The sequence below is a fragment of the Rhipicephalus microplus genome, chromosome 2, assembly GCF_043290135.1.
Source record: "Rhipicephalus microplus isolate Deutch F79 chromosome 2, USDA_Rmic, whole genome shotgun sequence".
In the NCBI taxonomy this organism is placed as follows: Eukaryota; Metazoa; Arthropoda; class Arachnida; order Ixodida; family Ixodidae; genus Rhipicephalus; species Rhipicephalus microplus.
The window spans coordinates 68,731,923-68,744,551 of record NC_134701.1 but is presented as its reverse complement, the minus strand read 5'-3'; the positions used below and the strand labels follow the sequence as shown (position 1 = coordinate 68,744,551).

Sequence of the window (12,629 nt, the reverse complement as noted above, 5' to 3'; positions counted from 1 at the left end):
ATTTAGGGACCTTTCTCATAAACCTTTAAGTGACGTTAATGTCTGAAATCGCGCCGTCGTCGAATGCGCACTGAAACAAATGACTATGTACAAGCCTTATGATATCTAAAAGGACCATAAGTTTTAACTCAGCAGCCTGCAATGCAAGAGTAACTGGCAGTGACTATTGTGTGAGTTTGTGTAAAAATGACGATCTAGAAACAAAGCAGATTTTATTGGTATTTTAGTGTACTGAGCTTCACCTGACAGCTTTATGAGAACTATTTTATAAATGCAAAGTTTCAATAAGAATTTATGACATACCCATTATCAACGCCTTCTATAATTTGCCTTGAAGGGTCAGTATTTAACCCCGACGTTCAAATAATGTTATCAAGAAAAGTATGGGCAATTCTGCTTTCTAAACATGCCGGAGCAAAACTTTCGTCAATGCGTGCTCTATTAGGGACCTACAGGGATAAAAACGTCAGTTTCAGCTAGTTTCAAATGTCAGCTAAGTTCATAGCTAGTTTGGCAATGAATGCGATAGCAATAACGTGAAATGTAACGTTGAGAACGGCTAGCAGATTGAAACGTGCAACGCGCTGCTCACGAAAAAGAAAAAAAAAACACAGGACGAGTTTACTGACAACGTTTACAACGCGACGCTTAACACGCTGTTTAAACGTAAACTACGCATGAAACGTTATCACAGTTACAGATATGAGCGCGCACTGATCAGTCTCTCAGTTGTTACTTCACCGTGTTTGAAAAGCACCATCTTTCGCACACGGGGCCTGCCTAGCGAGCGACGTTCAGCTTTTTGGCTCAAGTAGCTAATGCAACCATTCCCGTGAAAGTCCAAGGCAAGGGATTCTCCCCACCGAAGGATAAGTGCACGCGCACGAACACCGAACATTACTGCCATAAACGGGGCAATGTACGTGTGGGAGATAAGCGCGCGTTGGCGTATCGTGACGAGCTGAGTTGCGAGTTTGGGCGGGTTTTTTAAAGACGGTAGTCTTTCTTGGGGACCTTCAACGGAAAAATTTTAGTCCCTCTGTCCTTTTGTTTGTTTGGACACCCTTATCGATATCCAAAAGTTTACACGGCATCTAATGATAACCCAAACCGCTGACCCCATCCGCAGCGCCAACCAATATTGCTCAAGATTTAGCCTTCAATCTTGTTCGATTGTCAATTAAAAAGCAAATATTGCGTTTATCTGAGGCCCTATGACAACACGTCAATAGTCTGTATGTGTGCCTTTTTACTAGAAAAGGCATACATAAGTATGTCTATGGACCGTAGCGCTTATCACGCAGCGCTGACGATGCAATGCTTGAACGAAAAGGTGAGTGTTTGCAACACTTTGCTAAGACGACATGGTGCAGAAATCTTCTTCCCGCCTTTTGCACCTTATCGGCTCAGAGACGGGCGAGCACGCCGCACGCTTCGTTTTGCAAGATGACCGGCAGATATCGTTCATATTTGACGTGTGACGTGACTTGATGCGCTTGTTCGCCTCCGCTGCACTCTCGAGGCACTCTACGTAGCGCATCCAGAATATAATTTACCGATTTTCAGATGCAGAACATCAAATAAACGTTTTGTTAACTCTCTCCGGACGCAAGGCTATCGTCTTTCGACCAAATTTGCAATTTACATGCTTTTACGGGGCCATTTTTTTTCGTTTCTTGAGTTTTCCTATATAATTATGCGAATTAGATACGGTGCATGACAGCAGCTTTGGCAACGGTAAAAACCAGCCGAGACTGTGGATAGAATTCTTGTGAGACTATCTATATAATTTGCGGTGCTTCATTCACGCGAGAATATTTAAGAGCTCACATAACAGAAATGCTGGTGTAGGGTAACGTGCCGCAGGGCGCTGATCATGGGGAGATGAAAAAAACTGTTCGACTCGCCCGAAGGGTATATCTTACGCTTAATCCAATCAAAATCATCAGAAGAAGAATCCATACCAATTCAAAACCCAGTGCCAGTGCGTACGAGCGTCCAGTGCAATGCCGGATAATGGACCCAGTATCACTCTGGATACTGTTGCGATCGGTGAGCCCTCCCTTTTGCCGCGGGCGCCGACACCGAAGATAAGTGGCCACTTGACTCTGTGTAAACAATGGGGAGCGCGAAGACGCCCTGCTGGTTTTCATGTACTGGGAGGTGCATAATTGCAATTACTTGACGGCACACTGCTATCGCGGGAGCAGGTGCGCAAATGCGACATTTCGCACCTTTGTGCCCCAGGAGAGGCCACAACATCGAGTTTCCACCGAAGATGACCGTCTGACCACCATGCTGTGCGTCTATGGCGATAGGCCACCGATGCACAAATCAGCGCCAGAAGTCGAGACCCATCCCGTTTGAAGCGCCTGGCCTGCAACAGCAGTTTCACAGCATTGGTGGTCGGCCCGAGCGGTGACATGACAGACTCATCACACCCCGCTTGCTGGAAGCATGTTTCGCCAGATTAGAAAGTGATGCTGGAATCATACATGTGCTTGTGTTGTGTATGTGTGTATGTTAGGGGCAGTGCCGGCACAATGACGCTAGGAAGTGCTGTAATACCTGTTATTGGACAATGTAGTGCAGAACCTATTCAATAATATAGGGACGTGGGAAAAATATTGTATATATTGAGCCACCCAGCGCCTTTGAAGGGGCTCTCGAAATATACAAGATGTAAATAAATACTATACTAGTTTAGCTGCCTGCAGCCTCCACATCTTCATCCCAGATCTCTAGTGTCGCAGATGCGAGTCGCAACAATACTGGGACGCTGGAGCGATATGTTACTGGGAGCCGCTAGATACACAGTACAAAATGGCTTTACAGCTCTGTGGGAGGGCTATTCGCCATAAAAATATGTTATTAAAGAAGGGATAAGGAGTTTATTGACGCTATAAAAGAATAAATATTTATGAAAAAAAAGAAAGTCGTCTGCCCACAGAATTAATACTTAACACATCCCGACTCTCAGACCTCAACGTCCGCCGAGACGATTTCATCTCACCACCTTCTAATCCTCAAACGAGTACTCTAACGCCACTCTACCACGTCTGAACATGCCTGGGTGCTTGTAAATTAGCTATTTGGTCAACAAACATGCCGTCCAGTTTTATGTTCACGTGTCACCTAGTCAAAATATATGGGATACTGCTTGCCAAATAACAATTGTCTATTGTGCACTAACGAACGGATGACAGTAAAAAAATTACATGGAGATATTGGCAAGAGCATCCGCCTCGCATGCAAGAGGTCCGTGGTTCGAATCCCGGGCCGCGCAGTTCCCAACCGGAAAAAAAAATCCGCGTGTTGATAGAACTGCATTAAGAGGCCTGGGGTGTGGCCTCACCGGTAACCACCGCCAGAACGCACTACCTCACCAGAGAAAGATTGGCCACCCTGGTGCAGTATCTGGCCACTACCTCCCACATGCATACGTCAAATAATTCACGGCTCTCAGTTCCCAGCAGCTGCGAAGCAACTGACCATGGCGGCGGTCAGATCTGCAACGCAGCAGAGGGTGCTAAGAATCTCTGGACTACAGGCCGCCTTTGGAACCTGAACTTGGCAACGTTTAACGCTTGAACCTTATCTAGTGAGGGAAGTCTAGCTGTACTATTCGAGGAGCTACAGGGTGTTAAATTGGATATAATAGGGCTCAGTGAGGTTAGGAGGACAGATAAGGCCTATACTGTGCTACAGAATGGGCAAGTCCTTTGCTATCGGGGCTTGGCAGACAGAAGAGAACTGAGAGTGGGGTTTCTAATTCACAGAAACATAGCTGTCAACATAGAGGAATACTATAGCATTAATGGAAGGGTGGTAGGTATTGTAATTAAACTGAATAAAAGATACAAGATGAAGGTAGTACAGGCTTACGCACCTACATCCAGCCATGAAGACGCTTAGTTGAAAGCTTCTATGAAGACGTGGAATCGGCAATGAGTGAGGTAAAAACACAGTATACAATAGTGATGGGCGACTTTAATCCAAAGGTAGGGAAGAAGCAGGCTGGAGTCCAGGCAGTAGGAGATTATGGCATCGGCACTAGAAACGCCAGAGGAGAGCTACCAGTAGAATTCGCAGAACGCAATAATTTGCGGATTTTGAATTCCTTCTACTGAAAACGAGAAAACCGCAAGTGGACATGGAGGAGCCCTAATGGCGAAAATAAGAACGAAATAGACTTTATAATGACTGCACACCCAGGAATCTCGCAGGATGTGGAAGTGGTTGGCAAGGTACGATGAAGTGACCATAGAATGGTACGGTCTCGAATTCGCCTAGACTTGAAGAAGGAACGACAGAAACTGATACGCAAGAAGCCAATCAATGAGCTATCACTGAGAGGTAAAGTACAGGAATTCAGAGTGTCGCTGCAGAACAGGTACTTGGCTCTTAGTGAGGAAACCAACCTTAGCGTAGATACAATGAATGATAATCTAATGAGTATCATTACGGAGTGTGCAGTGGAAGTTGGAGGCAGGGCAGTTGTACAGGACACTGACAAGCTTTCCCAGGAAACGAAGAACCTAATTAAGAAGCGTCAAAGCCTGAAAGTGTCAAGTACAACAGACAAAATAGAACTGGCAGAGCTTTCGAAGTTGAATAATAGGCGTAAAGTATGCGATGTAAGAAGGTATAACATGAAGAGAATTGAACACGCTCGGAAAAACGGAGGAAGCGTCAAAGCAGTGAAGAGGAAACTTGGGATAGGCAAAAGTCGAATGTATGCACTAAAGGACAAAGAAGGCAGAATAACTACCAATATGGCTAGGATAGTTAAAATAGCGGAGGAGTTTTACAGAGATCTGTACAGTAGCCGAGACAACCACGACCTTAATACTATAAGAACTAGCAGTAACCCAGATGGCACCCCACCAGTAATGATGGAAGAAGTCAGAAAAGCTTTGGAGAGCATGCAAATAGGCAAAGCTGCTGGTGAGGATCAGTTAACATCAGATCTCCTGAAAGATGGAGGACAGATTGTGTTAGAAAAACTAGCCACCCTGTTTACGAGGTGTCTCCTGACGGGAAAGGTACCAGAGTCTTGCAAGAACGCTAACATCATCCTAATACATAAGAAAGGACATGACAAGGACTTGAAGAATTACAGGCCTATCAGCTTGCTTCTGTAGTATACAAGCTATTTACAAAGGTAATTGCTAACAGAGTAAAGAAAACATTAGAATTCAATCAACCAAAGGAACAAGCAGGATTTCAAACAGGCTACTCAACAATTGACCACATTCATACTATCAATCAGGTAATAGAGAAATGCTCAGAGTAACCCCAACCACTATACATAGCCTTCATAGATTACGAGAAGGCGTTTGATTCAGTAGAAATATGAGCCGTCATGCAGACACTGCGGAATCAGGGCGTAGATGAAATATATATAAACATTCTGGAAGAAATCTACAGAAATCAACTGCTACCATAGTGCTTCATAAAGAAAGCAACAGAATACCAATCAAAAAGGGTGTAAGGCAGGGGGACACAATCTCCCCAATGCTATTTACCGCGTGCTTACAGGAGGTTTTCAGAAGCCTAGAATGGGAACAGTTAGAAATAAGAGTTAATGGAGAATACCTCAGTAACCTGCGCTTCGCCGATGATATTGCATTGCTGAGTAACTCAGGGGACGAATTGCAACTCATGATTACGAAGTTAGACAAGGAGAGCAGAAAGGTGGGTCTTAAAATTAATCTGCAGAAAACGAAAGCAATGCACAACAACCTCGGAAAGGAGCAGCGCTTCGAGATAGGTAATAGTGCACTTGAAGTTGTAAAAGACTATGTCTACTTAGGGCAGGTAATAACCCCAGAGCCTAACCACGAGAATCAAGTAACTAGAAGAATAAGATTGGGGCGGAGTGCATTCGGCAAGCACTCTCAAATTATGACAGGTAGATTGCCACGATTCCTCAAGAGGCAGGTATATAACAGCTGTATCTTGCCGGTACGTAGCTACGGAGCAGAAACTTGGAGACTTACAAAGAGGGCTCAGCTTAAATTGAGGACGACGCAGCGAGCAATGGAAAGAAAAATGGCAGGTGTAACCTTAAGAGACAAGAAGAGAGCAGAGTGGATTAGGGGACAAACGGGGGTTAAGGATATCATAGTTGAAATAAAGAAGAGGAAGTGGACATGGGCCGGGCATGTAGCGCGTAGACAGGATAACCGCTGGTCATTAAGGGTAACTAACTGGATTCCCAGAGAAAGAAAGCGGGTTAGGGGGAGACAGAAGGTTAGGTGGGCAGACGAGATTAAGAAGTTTGCGGGTATAAATTGGCAGCAGCAAGCACAGGACCGGGTTAACTGGCGGAACATGGGAGAGGCCTTTCTCCTGCAGTGGACGTAGTCAGGCTGATGATGATGGTGATTGGCAAGAGCGCAAAGCTTTTTGTATGAATTCAAATCTCAACACCAAAAAATGTCAAATGGACTGTAGGAGCAACCACAGTATGCCGGCTGTTACTGCCCATTTTTTTAAGCCCTTTCTCGATCTTGCTACTGGTCAACCATGACCGAGGTTTTGTAATAACTTCCTTGATACATATGTGCGTACACGCCTCAATATTGAGTGGTGTTTTCACGTAAGCAATGATAAAAGATTATACTCCCGGCGAGCCAGGGTTCAGAGTGGCCGTTTTATCGATACCTACGACTAAAAAACCACCCAATAAAAAAGCCTATACAATTCACTGAAAAAGTATGCTTTTTTGTTAGTTCAACAAGGCGTAGCGGATCACCAGCTAGTAATTGCATGTTCTTACGTATACGAGTCAGACAAGTACCCGCTATAGTAGGCCGGCAGCTTTCGGTGAGAGGCTGCTTTGATAAAACGCGATGCATCCATTGTCATCACTCCTTGAACGAGTAGCACACACACAATTTTAGGTGAAAAACGATATTTTTCAGTAATTTTTTCACTTTTGAAAATTTTTATTATTTTAAGTCAGAAGCACCGGTAACATGTACACCGACGCGGCAGACACAATAGGGCTAATGCTCGCTGGGACGAGCACTTGGAAAGACCGCTCTCAAAGCAGCTGAGTTTCGGTGCTTGAAGTTTCTATATTTCATCTTCGGAACTTTTACAACCGTTACCTAAGCCTTATATGAAGTAAGTAGAATGCTAAGCATTGTCGGGCTTGTATTTCCGGTGTAGCGATAGCCAACAACATCTGTTTTTCTCCCCTCCCTTGGAAAGCTCGTGAAGCGATTGAGAGCTAGTTTACGTCTCGTCTACATTGAGGCGTGCACGATTTGCTGTTTCTGTTAGGATTCACGCCAACTTTCAGGCTTAAATTTTCACACTAAAATTTGGAATTGTTAAAACAATAGATACTTGATAAGAAATTGGTATACGGGAGGGACATGCAGAAATTGTGCATTAATTGATGGAACACGCACGTTCACCGCAATAACTAACGCTGTTAAGTATTGCGCTGTTGTAAATAACGCTGTTAATTACAAAAAGAAAACGTGGTAGGATACAAAACTTGCCAAGTTAGCTGCTTCATGTTATTACACATTTTCTTCCTCATTGAAAAGGAAAACATGAAAATGACAGTGATTTCGCAAATCGCACATCAAAAATGTATGGCGGTTCTTCTCTATATATCTGCCAAGTGACCAATTCTGAGGCATGCACGGGACCTGTCAGGGTAACATCTATACGGGCAGTCAAATCAAGCCTTTTATGTCCAACGACAACGAAGAATACTGCTGAAAACGCTACATAAACGTGCACACGGACTGCAGAAGCAGTATGCACCAGTGCACAACACATAAAATTCCAGCGTTTCCGGCACATCCCAATAGGCGCCAGCATCACAGCGGTCAAGCGAATGCCCCTAGCCATGCGACCTAGCTAGTCCCCAATGCGTTCACTGAAGTACCTGCAAATCCAAGCAGTTTGTAGTGCGCCCAGCGTGTTGTAGTGCCAAAAGACATACTGATATCACGCTGGAACGCTGGTTTTTGCATTAGGGTAGAAGATCTAGTTATTATAGATTCAGTATCCCAACATGGCAGCGCAAAAAAAATACCAAAGTAAGAAGGCAGACGAACAACCACTGACTGAAGCTTGGGATTTTTGGTTGCAGAAAGATATTGAAGAAAAAAATGGCAGCATATCCACGGGGTGAATGGTGGAGAGTGGGGCGAAGCATCCGTCCATCCATTCGTTCTTGCTTCCGTCTGTCCATGCGTTCGTCTGTGTGACCGTCCGTGTAGGTCGTCTGTTCGTGCGTCCACGCGTCCATCCATGCGCCTATTCCTGCGTTCATCCATGCACCCGCCCCTGCGTCCGTTCATGCGTTCATCCGTCCCTGCGCCCATCCTTCCGTGCAGCCATCCGTGCGTCCATCCATGCATCTGTCTGTGTGTCCGTTCGTCCATCTATTCAACACTCCAAGTACCACCATCTCGCATCTTTTCATCATATATTCCCCATATAGAAACACCGCCATCCAGCGGACATTCCAAATACTAAACGAGAGGTGGCACACGTACACTTTCTTACGGATCGCGCTTCGTGTCTACTTCCCACCTTTAACCACCTCGAGTTCATGATATATACTAGCTCACTATATTCATGGCACTGTGGCCAAACGCTCGCTGAACCTTTCTAAAACCAAGGAAGTTACGCCCTACGAGTATGACGTAGCAACCCTTTTTTTTGTCAGATTGTGCTCAATGTACATGCCGATGGTTGCTAATTGGAAATGAGAGACTGCATAATTCGGCTTTCAGTTAACGCGCAAGCTGCGAATTTTTTTATTGTTCAACAATGCACATGAGAAATCTCCCACCGGCCCACCTTGCAGGTCAAATCGTGAGACATGTTACGCACTACTACGAGGAAGGAACGGGTGCCGCTTTAAAGAGCTTCCCCCTAAAACATTAGCTGCGAAAAGCTTACAAGGGGAAGGGTCAACATCAGGTATAGCAATCAGGTGTAGTCAAGAAATATAGTGTCACAGTCTAAATATGGTAAGGAGGCTGGACTGACACGAATATGAAGGTTGTTCTTTACCAAAAAGGCTTCCGCTACTTTCTTACCCTATTGAAAAAAGGTTCACCATAGGAATGATGGATTCCACCATCCACCATTTTGGTGGATTATGGTGGTGGAAATGGTGGCACATGGTGTATGGTGGCTATGGTGGAGCGGATGGTGGATGGCGCACTCCAGCCGGCAATGCTGGAGCGTGAAGCAGCCTTAGAACCACCGTGACGAGCTGCCGCTAAGGAAATATTAAATATATTTGTATAAAAACATTTTAGCAAGGACCTGTGAAAAAAATGCGCGCCAGCGTGGAATCGAACCTGGCACCCCTTAATTTTGAGCTGAGTACACTAACCACTGCGCCACGCCGACAGATGTCGGAAAGGGTGTTAAAGAAAAAGTAGACCGACAAACTCACTGTTTACCTTCAGTGCTGTTTGTCGTTTACTTGGGGGGGGGGGGGGGACAGGATAAGCACCTGCTACTAAGATTTGCACATCTGATAAACACGGACAATTTCTGCCTGTACGATTGCTACTGCGATAATGGCAACAGCGCTATGTTTTTGTAACAATTTACAACCGCAAGGAACAAACAACTCAGTGGACTGAAGAGCAGGTCGAGTTTATCGGCGGTTACTGCCAACTTTATTATTTGTTTCTCGCTCTTTCTAAAGGGGGATATCAGTTCAGGCTTTATGACGCTTCTATGCTCATTCAATAGATAAGCCCAACAAATTGATTTTGATGTTTTTCGCGCAACGCACACCGCAGTCGTGCCAGCGCACCGCTGTTGCTTTGTCGTTAGGAACAGCTACATAAAGGCTTGTCCAAAACGAATGCAGTGCGCCAGAAACATTATGCTATGATATTGGTTCAGTAAGCATACAAATTGACGTGTCTTTGTTCTCGCATAAAAGCCAGCGAAGCGCCGGCGAGTGTGACCAGCGGCTGTCGGTGAGGCGAGGAGTACCTTCGGTGGAAATGCTGCAAGCGCGTCGCATCGATGTTTGTCGCTTCTTGCGTGAATACCGTACACAAGAAAAGGCTTCATTTAGTCGAAATGATGCCGCAGACGTATGTATTGTCATTTTCACTCGTCAAAATTGTGTATTCTGAAACCCAGAAATGCCGATAACATTTGTACGGGCTCGGTCGGTATGACTAACGTTTGGTGAAAATCATGGTGGAAGAACGGTAGGGTGAAAGTCAAATTCGCTAGGGCTCATCTCGACGCATGTCGAAAGTGATAGTTTATGCATATTCGCACGCACTTTGTGAACTTAAAGGTATGGCTTGAACAACAGAGTGTGCAAGAATTACCAGAGTTGCGTTTCTAGTGTGGCGACACAAAGTGACCGCTCTGTTCTGCTTTAACATCGAAGGGTGACTTGCAAACTGGAGCCCATTTATTTGTCGACAACTGCTCGCAGATGTAAAACATTCATTGTCGTGTTCACAGTGACAACTCTATAGTTTTTTAAACATCACAACAAAGAAACACATCGCAGATGTCAAACTGATGTAAGTAGTGCACGAAATGTAAACATATTCCCCGCCGCATATTCTATGCTCCACAAAAAGTGAAGCGTTGTTGACACCACAGGAATAAAAAAAACGTACTAGAAAGCATAATGAGGAGCGTTGGTTTCATTTGACTGTAAACATATATCTCTGCGCATTCAAGAATAAAACACTACAATTAAGCTTTTTCGCATGTAAACTGTCATGTGCTTTTCATCATGCCACCGTCATCCACCAAGCTTCAATCATGCCACCGTCATCCAACTTGCTCACCAAGCCTTCCACCAAACAAGTTTTGCTTCGCCACCATGAGCCAGCATTTTCCACCGTCACTAACATTGGCTCGCCACCACCAACATAGGCACCGATTTTTCCACTATAGCCATCATCAGCCTGCATTTTCCACCGTCACCACCGTTGGCTCGCCACCACCTCCACCATCTGCCACCATTTTTTTCACTCTCGCCACCATCAACCATTAGGCCCACTACTGTTTCCACCATATCCACTAATATTTCCACCATATCCACTATTCTTTATACCATATCCACCAGCGATTCCAGCATCCACCAACCCAGGTTTTTCAATAGGGTTTAGTCCTCTCGTAATGATAGGCGGACAAAACTTGTGCGTTTACCTTCGGGATCACGAGCACATTTTGTCCAATAGGTATACGTGTGCAAAAATGGTGCAGAATTTAGGGAGTTTCAATGCTCACGCTAGCGCATATTCGGGCAGCATTCAGTCTGCACGATATACACCCTGTCGCAAGACAATGGTATGCAATGAACTAGACTTTCTCCATAGAAAAAAAACAATTGACATTATAGACACCAGTTTTGCGGAATGGATGCCACCATTCTTTTCTGATTCTATTCCCAGGAATCAGGAATTGCCGCAATTCTATTTCAATCAATTCCTCGGAGTGAAAAGGCGTAGCCCATTCTTTCTCCGGGAATGGCCAGGCAGTTTATTTAAATTCATGTAATTCCTACTAGTATGCGAAATGCTTTTCGATAGTTTGATTGAGCTAAAAAATTAACGCCCCGGTATGTTGGTGTCACGAGATGCATTAAGTACTGCAAAAGTATAAACAAAACGCATAACAAAGGTAGCTTGCCGGTTTACCTCGTGCAGTGAAACCACCGTACTAATTACCATAGAAGCAGTTGATCCCGCTACATATAATATTTGCATGGTGAGCATATTTAAACGAATAGGATGTTTTGTTATTATTCAAGCTTAAATTAGTTGATGCTAAAACGACGACATATCGTATATAATGCTGCCAAAGGTAGTGCTCAAGAAGACTAACCAGTTTTGTAACGCGTTTGGAGCAGCCGTGAATAGGAAGAAAACTAAGATTTACTAAAAGTTTTTAGTGGGGCACGAAACCCTAAAGATTTGCTGATATCAGTAGGCACGCTGCACTGTAACTCAGACACATTGTGCCTCTGCTGTCTTTGCATGGAATACGAAACACTGAGTCGCACTGCTCGTCAGGATTCAAGCTTGTCGAGTGCGCCTCGCAAGCATGGAGGGGGTGAGAACTTTCGGCCTTTGCTTGTATGCAGCTATGCACTGCCTGCCTTGTCGGAAATGTTATTTACGTGTGTCAGGTACTAAAGTGCTCGCGAGAATAAGAACAGGCTGTGCATAGCGTATTCACCACTCTCGTGTGTGGGTGCCAACGTTCACGGATGTTATGTTTCTCCCTTCAGTATCTCTTGGAAAAATGTGTTTGTTTGTACACTAACTTATGCCTCGGTTTCTCTTTGTAAGTTGCCTGATTGTTCCCACTCTTACACGATATCAACCCTTTCATGGCTTTGGCTGTAACGGGGGAACCTAATGAATGCGTTGTGGACTTCGACATCGACAGATCATGTATTCAGGCCTACATGACTGATTTGAGTGGGATATTGCTGTAACCGCTACTAAGGGTGTAGCAAAATACAATCCTCCCTTCTTGGTTTGATGATGTGAACATGGATATATGCCGAGTATTTGCAACCTAGCGAAGTTGTGAAAACAGAACAAATATAATAACAAAATTAAGCCACCCCGGAGCAGGGGAGTGCG

At 44.7% G+C, this 12,629-nt stretch overlaps 1 protein-coding gene across 2 annotated transcripts in view; it reads right to left on the bottom strand.

Annotated features, from left to right (window-relative positions):
- Positions 1–12,629, bottom strand: part of LOC119169862 (uncharacterized) — a 225,998-nt gene that overhangs the window by 432 nt on the left and 212,937 nt on the right. The gene's annotated exons all lie outside the window — the stretch shown is intronic.